The sequence below is a fragment of the Haemorhous mexicanus genome, chromosome 3 (assembly GCF_027477595.1).
Source record: "Haemorhous mexicanus isolate bHaeMex1 chromosome 3, bHaeMex1.pri, whole genome shotgun sequence".
NCBI lineage: Eukaryota > Metazoa > Chordata > Aves > Passeriformes > Fringillidae > Haemorhous > Haemorhous mexicanus.
Window position 1 is genome coordinate 136,176 of NC_082343.1, and position 19,825 is coordinate 156,000.

Genomic DNA, 19,825 nt, shown 5'->3' on the forward strand with positions numbered 1-19,825 from the left:
AAATAAATACAACCCCCCCTTATTTTAAACGACATTGAAATATTTTTATTTCTACTTCCTATAATTATATTCACATATGATTCTTTCGTTTCTTTTGATGCATTATAATAGTGATTACATATAAGACATATAAAATTCTAAAAAAGTATTTAAATTATTATTTCTATTATGTATCATATCTACTGCTACAACTGATTTTTTCTTATATTTTTAAATTTTATATATATCTGTATGTATTTATGATCTATTTCTATCCTTAGATTTCTACCTTTATATTATTTGTATCTCAAATTTTTCCAATCAAAACTCTGCCTATTGACAAAAAAACCCCCGCTTTACTATTTAAAAATATTTTTATATTTATAATTTTCATATTTATATTTATAATTTGTTATATAGTATACGATAACATATTGATGTACTCTACTTATATATATCCAATACACATTTCCTATAATCTATTATCATAAGATATATACAGTATTACTTGTATTATGTATTGTATCGGTTTTTATTATTCTGTATTTATAATTATCTTATATTTTTATATATGTCTGCATATATTTGTCATCCATTTCTATATTTATATTTTGATTGGGGCTTTGTTTCTATTTATAATCTAGATCTTTAGATATCTATAAACATATGTAATACTCTGTATTAAAAATTATAATAGCTTATTGTAATATATAATGATTCATGTTACATGTTTCACTTTTATATATTCGGTCTATATTTAAATTTTAAGGGGTTTTATTCCCATTTTTATACATCTATTTGTTTTGTTTCATTATCGTTATAGTTATAATTTTACATTTAAAATCCAATTCCTAAATAATAGGACAAAACAAACAGCATCAAATTCCCACCAATATCCTCCAAAAGCATCCAGATACCTCCACCAGCCAACCGACGGCCAGCAAAAAGCCACCCAACGCTCTTTGCCGTAACAATTCTCATCACATCAGAAAAATGCAACGACTATAAAAGAAAACCCAATAGAAACGCACACAGCAAATCACAAAAACTACGAAGAAAAATTCAAACCACCTTACTAAACTCCAAACAGTGCCAATGACCCGAACTTTAAAAAAAAAAAAAAAACCAAAAACCAAAATTCTACCTCTACACTAAGTCAAAGAATAACCAATACTCTGTAAAAATAACTTGAAAACCCGAACTAATTAACGAAATAGAAAAAAATCTCAACCACTACAAAATAAGAAAATAACTACCCAAATAAAAAAACTACTTAAAAAGACCCACCCTATAAATACCCATGTTCCAAAAAAAACCCCTGATAAACAACAACCAAATATATCAAAGGCCAAAAAAACAAACACACAAATAAAAAGCACCACCAAAAAAACCCAACCAAAAACCCAACCGAAAACTTAAATTTAAATAAACTTAAATTTACAACAACAACAAAAAAATCCTAACTGATTAAACCCATAGTGCCTCAATCTATCAAAATAAAATGCCGCCTAGAAACGAACACAAAGCCTAAGGAGAAACGGAACCATAAACAATATCTCCCAAATGATCCGTCACAATAAAACGTACGCTACAATCGAACAAACCAAATAAATGAAAGCCCTGTAAGACGATAAACACAAACGCAATTATCAATATCTTTAAAACCCCGCTGCTATTAACTACCTGACGCTACCTCAAGCCCACCAGAACAAACGCTACACACTCACGCTACTAAAAGCCACCACAACAGAATTAAACGCCTAACCTCTACTTCACGCTACGACCCATAAAAACCATCGCACACCTTTAGAAAACATCGCACACCCCGGCAAAAAAAAAAAAAAAAAAAAAAAAAAAAATCCGACAACAAAACTCCATTCAAAACAAACCTTCATCGTCACCACCTGAACCGAGATCCACAGCATTCAGGAAAAACACCCTATCCCTTAGCATCCAGCAACTGCAAACAGAACGAAGCGATGCAATCGATTCCCAAAACCCGCCTCGAAACCACGACGTCCAAGAACTTTCAGCAATCGAAGCCCGCGCTGCCGGCACGGACGGAGCGCGGCTGCCGGCAGGACAGCGGCTCCTCCGGCGCGCAGGGGCGGCGCCGCCCCGGAGCCCCCCGCCCGCTCCCCCGGCCCGGCGGGGCCGGCACCGGGCCCAGGGGGCCCCGGCGGCGCCCGAGCCCCGCGCCCGGAGCGGGCAGAGCGGCCGGCACCGGCCGGGCCAGCGCAGGGCCCGGGCCGCCTCTCCCGCCCGCCGGCCCGGCACAGCCCCGCTCGGCTCCGGCACGGCTCGCACCGGCGCTGCCGCGGCAGCCCCGCCGCGCCAAATTCCCCGCCCGCCTCAGCGAGCGCGCGCCCGGGCGGTGCCGGGAGGGCTCCCGAGCGGGAACGTTCTGGGCCGGGCCACGGGCAGAAGAAGCGCCCTGGAATGCAGCGGCGCGGCCCGATCGCAAGCCTGCGAACGCTGCGAGAGCTGGAGGTGCCCGCAATTGTACCCCGAAACTGACGCCGCGGGCCGCGGACGCCTCGCTTCAACAAGGGCGAATAAATGTGTGTTCTCCCCTTCAGTTTCATCCCCTGTCATAACAGAAAATAAGGGGCTCTCCTCAAATGAAAGCCTTCAACCGATGGCAAAGAGGGATTTTGACCTCAATTCGAACCCTCGAGAAGGAGGGACAACAGGGCTGCCCCCTCAATTTAAACCTTAGGATGATGAAAATGGGGTGGCTGCCTTCAAATCAAACTCACAATACGACCACGATATTTTTCCAATTGCCCTTAAAAAAGAACGCAGGGATTCCCTGTCGCCCCTGTGATACCCCTAACAGCCTGGAAAAGGCAGGTTTTCCTTCAACCAACACCCTTAAAACCGCAAGTGAAGGGGGATCCCCCCCCGGTTCAAACACAGACAATAATAGAAGAGTAGCTGCTTCCCTCTCCTTAATTTCTTTTGTCCTCATAAGCTCCATTTTTGTTCCTGGGGAACCGGGGAGGGACTGGCAAGATGAAATTGAGAAGGGAAAGGACAAAAGTCCCCGCTCCGAGTCCACACGGGCTCACCTGTTCGGCTGCCGCTTCCCGGCACAAAGCTCTGTCTCTCGGCACCTCCTTTAAGCAACGCTCCACGTATCCAAGCGCGCATCCTGGTGTTCCCCCAGAGCCCGGGAGAAGCTCTCACCGTCCTTCCGTGAGACAGCCCCGGGAGCCCCGCTACTCAGCAGCACCATGCAAAAGGGAGCTGAGGCAAACCCTCCCCCTAAAACAGACCCCGGCAGGAGCCGGCCCCTCCTCATCCTCACAACTCACACCTGGGGCTGCTCCGAGCCCTCATCATCGTCACACTCACACCTGGCGCTGCTCCGAGCCCTCATCATCGTCACACTCACACCTGGCGCTGGTGCCACTCTCCAACAGCGCCTCTCGGTGACCAGCGCAGAGCCCGCTTCTCACAGACCCAGAGCAAACAGAAATCTGCTACGGGTGTTGGCTTTTCTCATTCCGTCTGGTTCCACAACTAAAGCGCGTTCGTGCGCTGATGGCATTGAGAGAAAGCTTTCCAGGGGAGAGAACTGTCATTCAGGTAGCACACTTTGATACACCTTCAGAAAAAGCAGAATCAGCGCCAACTCCTAAGACCCCTGCTGAGGAACCCAGCCCTCCTTGGGACACCCAATGCACCTCGAAAAAGGAGGGGAGAAGTTCTTGTGCTGAACTCGGCACGGTCCGTCTAAACTCGGTCCTATTCGGTTCTTCGGCTCCACTCGGCTATTTCCGTCCACACTCGGCTATTTTCGGTTCTTCGGCTCCACTCGGCTATTGTCGGCTAGCCTCGGGGGGCTGCAGTACCGCGCTCTGCCCACCAGGCGGCAAAAAAGCAAAAAAAAGTCAACAAAGAACAACCCAAGCCTTTCTTTTAAACAATATTTAAATATATTTTATTTTCAAATTTTTCATGTTTATACCCAAATTTCGATTTAGAATGTATATTGATGCCTAATGTTGATTTCTATATTTATAATTTTCTATTTATATATACATTTATAGTCTATATTTAATCGATTCCTATTACTTAGATTTATTAATATATTTTACATATTGATTATATATTTCTGGTTAAGATTTTATAATTCTGTAACAATCATATGATTTCAAATAAAACCCCTGCCTCTACCCAAATAAAAGCCAAAAAGAACCCCTTTCTTTTAAACTTTATTTAATTTTTTTTAAATTACATTTTTCATATTTATACTCCCATTTACAGTTTAAATGTGTATTCATGTATAGTGTCATTTGTGTTCTATATTACATCTCTCCCTATTATATTTATTTCTATTTTATATTTCTCTATCTATATATTTATATCCTGATTATATATTTCTATATTTAGAAATAGACAAAAATAATATCTATATTCATATTATTTAAAACAAAACCCCTGCCTCTAACCCAATAAAAACGAAAAAAAAAAAAACAAACCACCAACCCTTTGTTGTAAAAAATATTTGAATTTTTTTTTTTAGATTTATATTCCTTTCTATTTAAAATGTATATTGATGTACAACGTTTATTTGTACATTTATGTTTATCGTTTTCTATCTGTATATAAATTTATATTCTATATTACATACATTCCTATTGTTTATATTTATTTATATATTTTTATACATATGTTTTTATCTTGATTATACATGTCTGGTTAAGTTTTTTACTTCTGTAACACTTCTATTATTTAAAAAAATAAACCTGCCTCGAACCAAATAAAAGCCGAGAAGAACCACTTTTTTTTAACTGTATTTAATTTTTTTTTTACTTATGGTTTTTATATTTAGACTCACATTTACATTTCAAATGTATATTAATGTATATATTAATTATTTCTGCTCTCTATTACTTCTCTTCCTATTATTTCTATTGATTTATACTTTATATCTACATTTATATCCTGATTATATAGTTCTAGATTTAGAAATATAAAACAATAATATCTATATTCATATTATTTAAAATAAAAGCCCTGCCTCTAACCAAATAAAAACGAAAAGAACCCTTTCTTTTAACCTATATTTACATATCTTTATATTTACAATTTTCATATTTATATACACATTCATACGAATGAATTATTTTGCCGCCTAATATTATTTATATTCTAAATGACACCTCTTCGTATTACTTACATATATTCATATTTAAATTTAAATTTATCGTTTAGTTATAGGTGTATATCTTGATACATTTATTTTATCTTTCTCTATTTAGATATAGAAAATATTTCTAAAATATTTACATTATTTAAAATAAAACCCTTGCCTCTAACCAAATGAAAACCAGAAACACCCCTTTATTTACAACCTATTTAAAGATTTAAAATAATTTTGTTATGCATAATTATATTTACATGTCCATTTATAATTTTTATTCGTTATATTTATAGATGTGATATATAGTCTAGAGAAAACCTTTTGATCTATCAGATATATTATTTTTATAATAGGTATTTCTATAAGTTTAATTTATTTACATTAGATATTTACAGGTATCGGTATAGATAGTATATATTTGTATAGTCGGATTTATATTTTTATATTATTTATATTTATATTATTTTTCAAAAACTCCAGCCTATAACCTAATAAAAACCAAAAAAGCCCCAATTTATTTTCAACGACATTTAAATATTTTTCTGTTTACGATCCCTATTTCTATCTCTTTGTACAGATCTCTATCCCTCTACCGCCCTTTTTGCGGTCGCTTCCAACGCCTGGGGATGGGCAGGGCGCTGGCTCGGGGGGGCTGCAGTACCGCTCTCTGTCCACAAGGCGGCAGACTTACCGGGAGGGGCGCGCTTCGATTTTCCCGCCCTTTATGCCGCCACCTTGAGAAGGTCAAGCGAGTCCGCGACATCCGCGACACTCCACTCCCAACATGGCGGCCAAACGAGGACCCCCCCCCCCCCCCCCCCACCGTGAGGCGTTTACGCAGATGCCTGTCAGAAACACGCCAAATTACAACCGTCCGCGACTCACCTGAGCTCACAGCCCGCGTCCGAGGCACTTGATACGCCACAAAAAATCCCGCCGTGGCCGCGCAGGCGTCAGGGTGCTGTGCAGGCAGTCCGGTTAGACCGACCGCGGGGCCTTCTTTTTCACCGCCATCTTGAGAAGGTCAGAGAAAGTCCGCGACATTCGCGACACGCCACTCTCAACATGGCGGCCGCGAGAAGACCCCCCCCCCCCCCCCCGCAGCAGAGAGAGGCGTTTACGCAGATGCCTGTCAGAAACCCGCCGAAAAGCGCCCGCCCACCGCGCCGCTGAGCCGACAGCCCGCGTCCGGGACACATGAAACGCCACAGAAAATCCTGCCGGGGACGCCCTGGCGCCGGGGTGCCGTGCAGGCAGTTCGGTTAGACGGACCGCGGGTCTTCAACTTGCCCGCCCTTTTGGCCGCCACCTTGAGAAGGTCAAGCGGCTCCGCGACACCCGCCGCACGCCACTCCCAACATGGCGGCAGCGGGGACGCCTGCCCGTGCCGGGCTGCAGTACCGCGCTCTGCCCACAAGGCGGCAGCACCGCCGCGCGCCCCAGCCGGGGGCAGCCGCGCGCCTTGGGGCTGCGGGCAGGGAAGGCGGCGAGAGAGAACAGGGGCGGCCCCCGCCGAAAACTCCTCTGAAAGAAATGCCAAAAAATAAGCCGGAAGAAATTAAACCCTGCCTCTCACCCAATAAGAAACAAAAAGAAAAACACAAAACAAAAAAACCCCCAAAAACCAGCCCAAACCCGAACATTCCTTTAAAACAGTATCTATTTTACTTTTTATATTTTTTCATATTTATATTCACATTTATATCTATCATGTATATATTGGTGTATCATGTAATTTAACAATTTATACTTACAAATTTCTATTTAGATAGAAATTGAATTTCTAGATTTCATCTGTTCCCATTACTTAGGTTTATTTCTATGGTTTTATACATATTTTTATATACTGATTAGATATTTCGGGTTAAGATTTTTACTTCTGTAACACTTACATTATTTCTAATTAAACCCCTGCCTTTACCCAAACAAAAGCCAAAAAGAACCCCTTTCCTTTAAAATGTATTTCATTAGTTTTTATTTTATTTTTCATATTTATACTCGTATATATCTTAATGTATGGTGTCATTTGTGTTCTATATTACACCTCTTCCTATTATTTATATATATTTCTAGCTTATATTTCTATATCTGTACTTTCATATCTTCTTTCTATATTTCGATATTTAGAAATATCAAACAATAATATCTATATTCATATTATTTAAAACAAAAACCCTGCCTCACACCAAATAAAAAGAAAAAACGACCTTTCTTTTAAATTATATTAACATATTTTATAGTAATATTTTTCGTATTTATTTTCCCATTTATATTTATAATTTCAATTGCCCTATAATGTTATTGACATTCTAGATTACATCTCTTCACATTACTTACACATATTTATATTTAGGTTTACATTTAGAGTTTAATTATAGTTACATATCTTTATATAATATATTTCTATATTTCGATTTACATTTCTATAATACTTGCCTTGTTTAAAATAAAGCCCCTGTCTCTAACCAAATAAAAACCAAAGACACCCCTTCGGTTAAACCGTATTTAAAAGTTTAAAAATAATTTCATTTTTCATCATTATATTCACATGTCCATTTCTATTTTTTACTATATTTATAGATTATCTAGTATAGAGAATGCCTTGAAGAACAGACCTGTCTTTATACTATATATTTATATTACTTATATTTAGTTATATTAAATATTTATAGGTATCAGTAGATATATTATAGATTTGTATAGTTGGATTTATAGTTTTATATTATTTATATTTCTACTATTTATAAAAGAACCCAGCCTATAAGCTAAAAAAAACAAAAAAAAAAATCCCCAATTTCTTTTAAACTATAGTGAATATTTTTATATTTACAATCTCTACTTATATATATTTGTGTATATATATTAGACTCTATTTTCCATATATTATAGTATGTCACAATAACATACATTATATGATAGTTTTATATATTTATCTGTTTTCCATGTTTATGTTTACAGTTATAGTTTTAGATTTCCTTTCAAATTTATTTTTATTTCTCTTTTGACCTGTCTAGTAAACCATATCAACTCACTCACCTGACCCGTCAGAACCACAGAAATCCCGACGCGCCTCGGTCAGCGCCGGCGCGCAGGGCACGCTCGTCCCGTCGCAGCACATCCAAACAAAACCTATTTCTGCTACTAACAAAGAACAAAGGCCCCACTACACTTCACCCCATTAAAAACTCACAGAAACCCAACTGGAAATAAATTTTAAAACCCCTCTATAACTAGCCCAAACCCCCCCATCCATTCCAATCCTAAACTTCCTCCCAAACCAGTAGCTCAGAAACCCAAAAAACTCAAACACACATTGAAAATGAAATAACTGCTAATAAAAACAAAAACCCATGAAAAAATAAACCAAACCGACTCACTGAACTCAAAACTGTGCAACTGACCCTAAACATTACTACAAAAAGCCCCCAAAGCTCCACCTTTATGCTAACTCACAAATAAGAACAAATAATCGATAAAAATTATCTGAAAAATTAAAAAAAAACTAATTAAAAGCATACAAATAAAAAATCTAAACTATTAAAATACTAAAAATACCACTACCCGAATTTTAAAAAATGTTGCCTATAAAAACCCACCATAAAAATGCCCCTGTCCCCAAAGATAAAACTAAACAAAACCCATCACACCAGAAATAAATCGGAACTTGGGAAAGCTAAAACCGTAACACTCAAGAAGTACACCATATCCCTTCTGGTACACCAGCTACAAACAGCATAAAACAATACAATCAATTCTTAAAAACCACCTTTAAACCACTACCTTTTTAAGAAAACTTTCAACAATTTAAAAACGGCTTTTAACAAAAGCCATCTAATAAATTAACACCCAAAACTCCAGCAGCCGAGCTAGCCCTACCAAATCTCTCTGTTTATACATCCAATAAACAAAACCAAAATCCCAACAATATCCCAAGTCTATTAAAGAAACCTACTGAAATTAATCCTACTCAAGTACAAACCAACCCATCCATAAAGTTAGCCTCACTCAAAAAGAAAACAATGACAGAGAGTTAATAATACCAAGAAATAAAGCAACACACCATACACCACCAACGAATATAATATTCAAGGAAAAAAAACCACTTTTTTTTTTTTTTTTTTTTTTTTTTTTTTTTAAACTAACTTCTTTTATTAGCTAGAACAAAGGATTTTGCCAGGACTGTAACAACAACTTCTTCTCCTCCTTCCTCTTCTTCTGAAACGTCCCATCTCATTCCCAAATTCCTTACAACTTTTGAGTTTCAATCCAAGCAAAAAGCAAAACTCGTGCACGTGTGCGTCGGATGCTCCTGCCAGGTTCTCCATTGCACCCCACATCTTCTTACACGTTCAGTCTTCGTGCTGTCCTGCCGGGGTGAGTTTCAGAGAAGGATTGGCACATGTGAAGAGAGGATTTCCCCTCCCTCCCTCCCTCCCCGCCCCCCGGAGCCGGTTTCCTTAGCGCATTTCAATAAATTCCAAGCCTGCAATGATGCACACTCGTCCCAAGGCTCACAGCAAGCACGCAGGAGCTCAGGCTTACTTGCTTCCATGGCTCTGTGCCTGAGATAGCTGAGGAAATTTCCCGTGACCCTCTGTTGCAATAAACTGGAATGCAAACTCGGCTCCATCTCAGAGCCTCAGTGGGAGGCAGGAGCACATCTGGCTGACCCACAAAAATCCTTTCTTGGGCGGCGGCACCGCGCTGGAAAGGGGAAACACGTGCTAGTGAACAGCAGCTCAGAAACAATTCTTGTCCAATGTTACCTGCTCTACTTGGCAGCTCACTAACACCAGTCTAATTTTATCACTGCAGGGAGAATTCTGTAGGAAAGTGTCTGATGAGCAGCGACAAGGGCTTCACTCCCTGCTACGCAGCCTGCAACACCCTTGAGAGAGCAGAGCAGCAAAGTCACCAAACTCTTCTTGCCGTGGGGCAGGGTAGAAGATCACTGTGGGAGGCACATAAAAAGAGGGGAAATGGTCTATAAATGCACAGACATTTGATTTCAGAAGCCCAGAGATAAGGATGTTCTCTAGGAAGCCAGACGTGACATGATATTTCTAAGATTTTCTTCTTCATTGAAGGAAATCTATGTGTATATATACACACTTAGAAATGATTGCGTGAGGTTTTTTTTTTTTTTTCTTTTGAAGCTCCAAGAATGATTTCCCATCTTGAGTCACTCAGGAAGAAATGGCCCCTGTGACTCAGGACAGAAGGGCTGCCTGCTCTTTTGATCATGACAGCTCTTGGCTGTACCCGGGAAGCAGGAGCAGCAGCCAGAGCTGAGGCTCAGCAGAGGCTGACCCCGGCCAGCCCCTTCCTCACTTCCCTGTGTCACAACCCTTCCAGGCAGAAGGACGCAAAGCAGGTTACGATTTCTCTCCTAGATATGTTTTTCGAAAATAATACTTCCAGGGGTGATCACAACGGGGGCACAGAAAAACACAAAGAATGAAAAGTACCGTGTTTGGTGTTTTAGCAAACGGTGTGTCTTCCCTACCATGTCCGGAAGCTGGATCGATGCACCAAACTTTTCACTGCACCCTTGTCCTTGCTTCTGCGCCATCTTCACCAGCTGCTCTTGGGAAGTGCTTGTATTGCCTCGGAAAGGTGATCACCCTGCACGAAACTGGAGGCTGAGCTTTCGGCCTCTGGAGGAGGGAGCCGCGCCGTGGATCCCGTCCCGATGGCGCTGCAGACGCCAGCACCCGCGGGAGGACTGGGGGGACTCCGAGCTCCACCTCTCTCTGCCCAGGCCCTGGGGAAGATGGGGGAGCTATTCTTCAGAAGCATCGCCCCTGCAATCATCACCTCCATCAACATTCTGAGAGCGCTTTTGGTTTTAACAAAGAGCAACCCTGATTTGCCATTTGCAGATCACAATGGGAATGAACCTGGAAGACAAAACGCAAGATCAATTCACAGCTGGACGTTCAAATCTTTTTCTCCAAAACCCAATCAACGTGCAGCTTCTCCCTTAAGCTGAAGTACGGACCAAAGTCATAGAATCGTTCAGGTCAGAAAGGACCTTCAGGCAGCGAAGATGAGCATTTAGGTGTGGCATGAAGCTTGGGGAGCACTGAAGAAGCTGTAAAAGTCAACTGATATTCTTTGGAAATTAAAAACAAAACGAAGTCATTAACTAACAAGGAATCCTCTGCGGAAACGACACAAGGGACGGCCTGCGGGGGAGATGCCCGAAAGCCAAAGCTGCGCTTCAGTGGCATCTAAGGTGGGAATTTTGCAGAGTGCCTGTACACAAGTTTGCTTTCACTGGGATCAGTGAGCAGTGGCCACCGCAGAGCAGGAGGTGCTGTGGCTCAGAAGACCTGGCTGTGAAAAGTACAGGTTATTGTCCCCAAGCACATGCCAGCGGTCTGGAAAAGGGTGATCCGGCTTGACACTGCTGCTGTGCTTGCTAAAGGGGGGGAGCGGCTCAGTCCTCGTCACTCACCTGATGCTCCCAGTCGGGGCGCAGTCGAACGGCACCACTTGGCCGGGCTTCACCTCCCTGGCTATTTTCTGTGCAGGGAACTGCAATGCCATTGCAACTTTTCTGTTCTCGCATCATTCTTCTAGAAAAAAAAAAAACAATACGTTGAAGGGGAAACTGCCTTGTCACCGTCCCAAAATCCTTTATCGCTTGTGGTAACCCACGGCACACTCCCTGCCCGTGTTATCTTCACCTTAACTCTGTTTACAAGTGCCATGAATAAACCCAAATCCAACTGAGGAAGCTCCTCTTTGCTCACATTTCAATTCAAGGCTGGAACGATCACCTTGCAAAGAACTTTCCTCTACCGGTGCTAGATGCAAAAGAAAAAAAGCCAACCCAGGAATGCCTGCCACACCGGAGTACACAAAGCTGCTGCTGCTGCTGCTTCCAATGGCTTAGGCTGAGGGCTTCTCTGTTCTTCTTTTGCCCTTCTCACGGGAAGGACTGGCTTTGACTGTCTTTGAACTAGCTACAGATACGAAAGATTTAGTAAACAAGTATTCTTTAGCCCATTGCTCTTAAGAGTGTGTCCTGACAGATGTCTTCTTCCTCCTGAGGTTTAGACCACTGTTTGATCTTTTTTTCTTTTCCCCCCGCTTTTTTCCCCCCCTTTATTCCCTGAAGCATTTCACACCATGATGGGCAAAGGCCCAGCAGGAATTAGACTGAACACTGGACACGGAGACAAAAGAAAAGGCTGGAAGTTACTCTTGCTCTCCAGGCTGGCACTGCCAGCTCCTGAGGGCTCAGTCAGGACAGTCAACATTTCTGAGAGTACCTGTACACAGGCGTGTGCAGACCTTGGGTCCTGCCGCGGCTCGCAGCTGCAGGCTCAGACACGCGCGCCGAGCTCCTGGATCCTCCACGACAGAGCCGCCTCTCCCTGCTGATCCCGTGCTGTGCCTGCGGAGCAGGGAGGGAAGGAGAGGCACGCAGGGTAGCACAGTGGCAGTGCACAAGCTGCCAGGCCTCACCCATCGGACCTGCACCGAAGAGGAAATCTCACTTTTCAAAACTCTCCATCGTGCCATACAAAACACTGAATCCTTCCCAATCTGGAAGGGACAGCCTGGCATGATGCCCCTCAGGTCACATCTTACATAAAGGGTTCTTCTTCTCCTGCACAATGCTCTATAGTCTACTTTTACTTTTTATCTTTCTATAGATATAAAAATACCTACAGAAACTATCGATATTCACGAAGCGACCTTCAATCGTAACAGCCAGGCCTCCGCATGACTGCGCTTAACTCCTGCTTAGCTCAGGGCATCTCCCTGTTCCTCAGGCTCCAGAAACCACTGAAACTCCCCTGTTTTCCCCGGGGGGCTGCCTGCTGGCAGCTGCCCTCCTCTCTCCAACGCGGTCACCTGCCAGGCTGTAATATTGACATTGTTGTGACTATCGAGTCATTGGAGACTCATCCACGCTTAAAGAAAATAAACCCCCTACTTTTAAGTACTAAATTCCCTACCAAAGCAAGCGTTTTACTGACGCGTACACGGGCATACCGGGCAGCTTATTTTCATTCGGAAAAATAAAATAAGCTTCCCCAGTACAAAAGCCCCCTCCAGCAGCAGAGGATGCACCCTGAGTACCTCGGCGAAGAGAGGCCACCACGCCAGTGCCCGTCAGCGGCCCCCCAAAACCCGCCCGCCCGCCCGCGGCGCTGCCGAGCCCACAGCCCGCCAGCCCCGCACCGGAACCACCGCGGAAAGCCCCGACGGGCCGGCGCCGCCACGGGGGCGCCGTGCGGGCAGCGCAGCGAACGGACCGCGAGCCTCGACTGCGCCCCCCCTTCGTGCCGCCATCTTGGGAAGGTCACCCGGCTCCCGGCCGAGCCTCTCCCGAGTCCCGGGACGGCGGCGGCTGCGGGTCCCCGGCAGAGAGAGGCGTCCGTGCCATTGCCTGTCGGCGCCCGCCCGCCACCCGCCCGCCAGCGGCGCCACTGACCCACGGCCCGTGTGCCCGGCGCTGCATACCTCACGGAAAATCCCGCCGGGCCGGCGGGCAGGCAGTCTGGTGTACAGACCGCGGTGCTCCTTTTTCCCGCCCTTTTGGCCGCCATCTTGGGAAGGTCAAGCGCGTCCCGGCCGAGCCGCCCCCCAGGGCGCGATGGCGCGCGGGCCTCGGCACGGACGCGTCCCGGCCGCTGCCCGTCCGGGGGGCGGTACCGCGCTCGGCTGCGGGCGGGGAAGGCGGGCAAAAAACCGGCTGCCATCCCCCAGAAAATCCTCTGAAATAAACGCCGAAAACCTGCCTCTTACCCAACAGGAACGAAACAAGCGCCCTTTCTTTAAAACCCTATTTAAATCTATTTTAGATTTAAATGTTTCATGTTTACATTCACATGCATCTTTATACCGGACATTGATGCGTTAAGTAATTTGTATAATATATTACATCTACTCCTATGGTTTGTGTTTATTTATGTTTTGCGTTTTTATACATATCTGTCTATATCGATTGTATATTTCTTTCTTTAGATTTCTATTTATATAATACTTCTATTATTCAAAATAAAAACCCTGTCTCTAACAAAATAAATACAACCCCCCCTTATTTTAAACGACATTGAAATATTTTTATTTCTACTTCCTATAATTATATTCACATATGATTCTTTCGTTTCTTTTGATGCATTATAATAGTGATTACATATAAGACATATAAAATTCTAAAAAAGTATTTAAATTATTATTTCTATTATGTATCATATCTACTGCTACAACTGATTTTTTCTTATATTTTTAAATTTTATATATATCTGTATGTATTTATGATCTATTTCTATCCTTAGATTTCTACCTTTATATTATTTGTATCTCAAATTTTTCCAATCAAAACTCTGCCTATTGACAAAAAAACCCCCGCTTTACTATTTAAAAATATTTTTATATTTATAATTTTCATATTTATATTTATAATTTGTTATATAGTATACGATAACATATTGATGTACTCTACTTATATATATCCAATACACATTTCCTATAATCTATTATCATAAGATATATACAGTATTACTTGTATTATGTATTGTATCGGTTTTTATTATTCTGTATTTATAATTATCTTATATTTTTATATATGTCTGCATATATTTGTCATCCATTTCTATATTTATATTTTGATTGGGGCTTTGTTTCTATTTATAATCTAGATCTTTAGATATCTATAAACATATGTAATACTCTGTATTAAAAATTATAATAGCTTATTGTAATATATAATGATTCATGTTACATGTTTCACTTTTATATATTCGGTCTATATTTAAATTTTAAGGGGTTTTATTCCCATTTTTATACATCTATTTGTTTTGTTTCATTATCGTTATAGTTATAATTTTACATTTAAAATCCAATTCCTAAATAATAGGACAAAACAAACAGCATCAAATTCCCACCAATATCCTCCAAAAGCATCCAGATACCTCCACCAGCCAACCGACGGCCAGCAAAAAGCCACCCAACGCTCTTTGCCGTAACAATTCTCATCACATCAGAAAAATGCAACGACTATAAAAGAAAACCCAATAGAAACGCACACAGCAAATCACAAAAACTACGAAGAAAAATTCAAACCACCTTACTAAACTCCAAACAGTGCCAATGACCCGAACTTTAAAAAAAAAAAAAAAACCAAAAACCAAAATTCTACCTCTACACTAAGTCAAAGAATAACCAATACTCTGTAAAAATAACTTGAAAACCCGAACTAATTAACGAAATAGAAAAAAATCTCAACCACTACAAAATAAGAAAATAACTACCCAAATAAAAAAACTACTTAAAAAGACCCACCCTATAAATACCCATGTTCCAAAAAAAACCCCTGATAAACAACAACCAAATATATCAAAGGCCAAAAAAACAAACACACAAATAAAAAGCACCACCAAAAAAACCCAACCAAAAACCCAACCGAAAACTTAAATTTAAATAAACTTAAATTTACAACAACAACAAAAAAATCCTAACTGATTAAACCCATAGTGCCTCAATCTATCAAAATAAAATGCCGCCTAGAAACGAACACAAAGCCTAAGGAGAAACGGAACCATAAACAATATCTCCCAAATGATCCGTCACAATAAAACGTACGCTACAATCGAACAAACCAAATAAATGAAAGCCCTGTAAGACGATAAACACAAACGCAATTATCAATATCTTTAAAACCCCGCTGCTATTAACTACCTGACGCTACCTCAAGCCCACCAGAACAAACGCTACACACTCACGCTACTAAAAGCCACCACAACAGAATTAAACGCCTAACCTCTACTTCACGCTACGACCCATAAAAACCATCGCACACCTTTAGAAAACATCGCACACCCCGGCAAAAAAAAAAAAAAAAAAAAAAAAAAAAAAAATCCGACAACAAAACTCCATTCAAAACAAACCTTTATCGTCACCACCTGAACCGAGATCCACAGCATTCAGGAAAAACACCCTATCCCTTAGCATCCAGCAACTGCAAACAGAACGAAGCGATGCAATCGATTCCCAAAACCCGCCTCGAAACCACGACGTCCAAGAACTTTCAGCAATCGAAGCCCGCGCTGCCGGCACGGACGGAGCGCGGCTGCCGGCAGGACAGCGGCTCCTCCGGCGCGCAGGGGCGGCGCCGCCCCGGAGCCCCCCGCCCGCTCCCCCGGCCCGGCGGGGCCGGCACCGGGCCCAGGGGGCCCCGGCGGCGCCCGAGCCCCGCGCCCGGAGCGGGCAGAGCGGCCGGCACCGGCCGGGCCAGCGCAGGGCCCGGGCCGCCTCTCCCGCCCGCCGGCCCGGCACAGCCCCGCTCGGCTCCGGCACGGCTCGCACCGGCGCTGCCGCGGCAGCCCCGCCGCGCCAAATTCCCCGCCCGCCTCAGCGAGCGCGCGCCCGGGCGGTGCCGGGAGGGCTCCCGAGCGGGAACGTTCTGGGCCGGGCCACGGGCAGAAGAAGCGCCCTGGAATGCAGCGGCGCGGCCCGATCGCAAGCCTGCGAACGCTGCGAGAGCTGGAGGTGCCCGCAATTGTACCCCGAAACTGACGCCGCGGGCGGGGCTCACCTCGCTTCAACAAGGGCGAATAAATGTGTGTTCTCCCCTTCAGTTTCATCCCCTGTCATAACAGAAAATAAGGGGCTCTCCTCAAATGAAAGCCTTCAACCGATGGCAAAGAGGGATTTTGACCTCAATTCGAACCCTCGAGAAGGAGGGACAACAGGGCTGCCCCCTCAATTTAAACCTTAGGATGATGAAAATGGGGTGGCTGCCTTCAAATCAAACTCACAATACGACCACGATATTTTTCCAATTGCCCTTAAAAAAGAACGCAGGGATTCCCTGTCGCCCCTGTGATACCCCTAACAGCCTGGAAAAGGCAGGTTTTCCTTCAACCAACACCCTTAAAACCGCAAGTGAAGGGGGATCCCCCCCCGGTTCAAACACAGACAATAATAGAAGAGTAGCTGCTTCCCTCTCCTTAATTTCTTTTGTCCTCATAAGCTCCATTTTTGTTCCTGGGGAACCGGGGAGGGACTGGCAAGATGAAATTGAGAAGGGAAAGGACAAAAGTCCCCGCTCCGAGTCCACACGGGCTCACCTGTTCGGCTGCCGCTTCCCGGCACAAAGCTCTGTCTCTCGGCACCTCCTTTAAGCAACGCTCCACGTATCCAAGCGCGCATCCTGGTGTTCCCCCAGAGCCCGGGAGAAGCTCTCACCGTCCTTCCGTGAGACAGCCCCGGGAGCCCCGCTACTCAGCAGCACCATGCAAAAGGGAGCTGAGGCAAACCCTCCCCCTAAAACAGACCCCGGCAGGAGCCGGCCCCTCCTCATCCTCACAACTCACACCTGGGGCTGCTCCGAGCCCTCATCATCGTCACACTCACACCTGGCGCTGCTCCGAGCCCTCATCATCGTCACACTCACACCTGGCGCTGGTGCCACTCTCCAACAGCGCCTCTCGGTGACCAGCGCAGAGCCCGCTTCTCACAGACCCAGAGCAAACAGAAATCTGCTACGGGTGTTGGCTTTTCTCATTCCGTCTGGTTCCACAACTAAAGCGCGTTCGTGCGCTGATGGCATTGAGAGAAAGCTTTCCAGGGGAGAGAACTGTCATTCAGGTAGCACACTTTGATACACCTTCAGAAAAAGCAGAATCAGCGCCAACTCCTAAGACCCCTGCTGAGGAACCCAGCCCTCCTTGGGACACCCAATGCACCTCGAAAAAGGAGGGGAGAAGTTCTTGTGCTGAACTCGGCACGGTCCGTCTAAACTCGGTCCTATTCGGTTCTTCGGCTCCACTCGGCTATTTCCGTCCACACTCGGCTATTTTCGGTTCTTCGGCTCCACTCGGCTATTGTCGGCTAGCCTCGGGGGGCTGCAGTACCGCGCTCTGCCCACCAGGCGGCAAAAAAGCAAAAAAAAGTCAACAAAGAACAACCCAAGCCTTTCTTTTAAACAATATTTAAATATATTTTATTTTCAAATTTTTCATGTTTATACCCAAATTTCGATTTAGAATGTATATTGATGCCTAATGTTGATTTCTATATTTATAATTTTCTATTTATATATACATTTATAGTCTATATTTAATCGATTCCTATTACTTAGATTTATTAATATATTTTACATATTGATTATATATTTCTGGTTAAGATTTTATAATTCTGTAACAATCATATGATTTCAAATAAAACCCCTGCCTCTACCCAAATAAAAGCCAAAAAGAACCCCTTTCTTTTAAACTTTATTTAATTTTTTTTAAATTACATTTTTCATATTTATACTCCCATTTACAGTTTAAATGTGTATTCATGTATAGTGTCATTTGTGTTCTATATTACATCTCTCCCTATTATATTTATTTCTATTTTATATTTCTCTATCTATATATTTATATCCTGATTATATATTTCTATATTTAGAAATAGACAAAAATAATATCTATATTCATATTATTTAAAACAAAACCCCTGCCTCTAACCCAATAAAAACGAAAAAAAAAAAAACAAACCACCAACCCTTTGTTGTAAAAAATATTTGAATTTTTTTTTTTAGATTTATATTCCTTTCTATTTAAAATGTATATTGATGTACAACGTTTATTTGTACATTTATGTTTATCGTTTTCTATCTGTATATAAATTTATATTCTATATTACATACATTCCTATTGTTTATATTTATTTATATATTTTTATACATATGTTTTTATCTTGATTATACATGTCTGGTTAAGTTTTTTACTTCTGTAACACTTCTATTATTTAAAAAAATAAACCTGCCTCGAACCAAATAAAAGCCGAGAAGAACCACTTTTTTTTAACTGTATTTAATTTTTTTTTTACTTATGGTTTTTATATTTAGACTCACATTTACATTTCAAATGTATATTAATGTATATATTAATTATTTCTGCTCTCTATTACTTCTCTTCCTATTATTTCTATTGATTTATACTTTATATCTACATTTATATCCTGATTATATAGTTCTAGATTTAGAAATATAAAACAATAATATCTATATTCATATTATTTAAAATAAAAGCCCTGCCTCTAACCAAATAAAAACGAAAAGAACCCTTTCTTTTAACCTATATTTACATATCTTTATATTTACAATTTTCATATTTATATACACATTCATACGAATGAATTATTTTGCCGCCTAATATTATTTATATTCTAAATGACACCTCTTCGTATTACTTACATATATTCATATTTAAATTTAAATTTATCGTTTAGTTATAGGTGTATATCTTGATACATTTATTTTATCTTTCTCTATTTAGATATAGAAAATATTTCTAAAATATTTACATTATTTAAAATAAAACCCTTGCCTCTAACCAAATGAAAACCAGAAACACCCCTTTATTTACAACCTATTTAAAGATTTAAAATAATTTTGTTATGCATAATTATATTTACATGTCCATTTATAATTTTTATTCGTTATATTTATAGATGTGATATATAGTCTAGAGAAAACCTTTTGATCTATCAGATATATTATTTTTATAATAGGTATTTCTATAAGTTTAATTTATTTACATTAGATATTTACAGGTATCGGTATAGATAGTATATATTTGTATAGTCGGATTTATATTTTTATATTATTTATATTTATATTATTTTTCAAAAACTCCAGCCTATAACCTAATAAAAACCAAAAAAGCCCCAATTTATTTT

The 19,825-nt window shown here is 41.5% G+C and overlaps 1 long non-coding RNA gene across 1 annotated transcript; it reads right to left on the reverse strand.

Moving 5' to 3' along the window:
• Positions 1-9,270: 9,270 nt before the first annotated feature.
• On the reverse strand, positions 9,271-10,085 carry LOC132324397 (uncharacterized). Its single transcript, XR_009485609.1, has 2 exons — positions 9,898-10,085; positions 9,271-9,497 (listed from the first exon to the last, which is right to left on the reverse strand). It is a non-coding gene; the product is annotated as an uncharacterized LOC132324397 (long non-coding RNA).
• Positions 10,086-19,825: the final 9,740 nt, after the last annotated feature.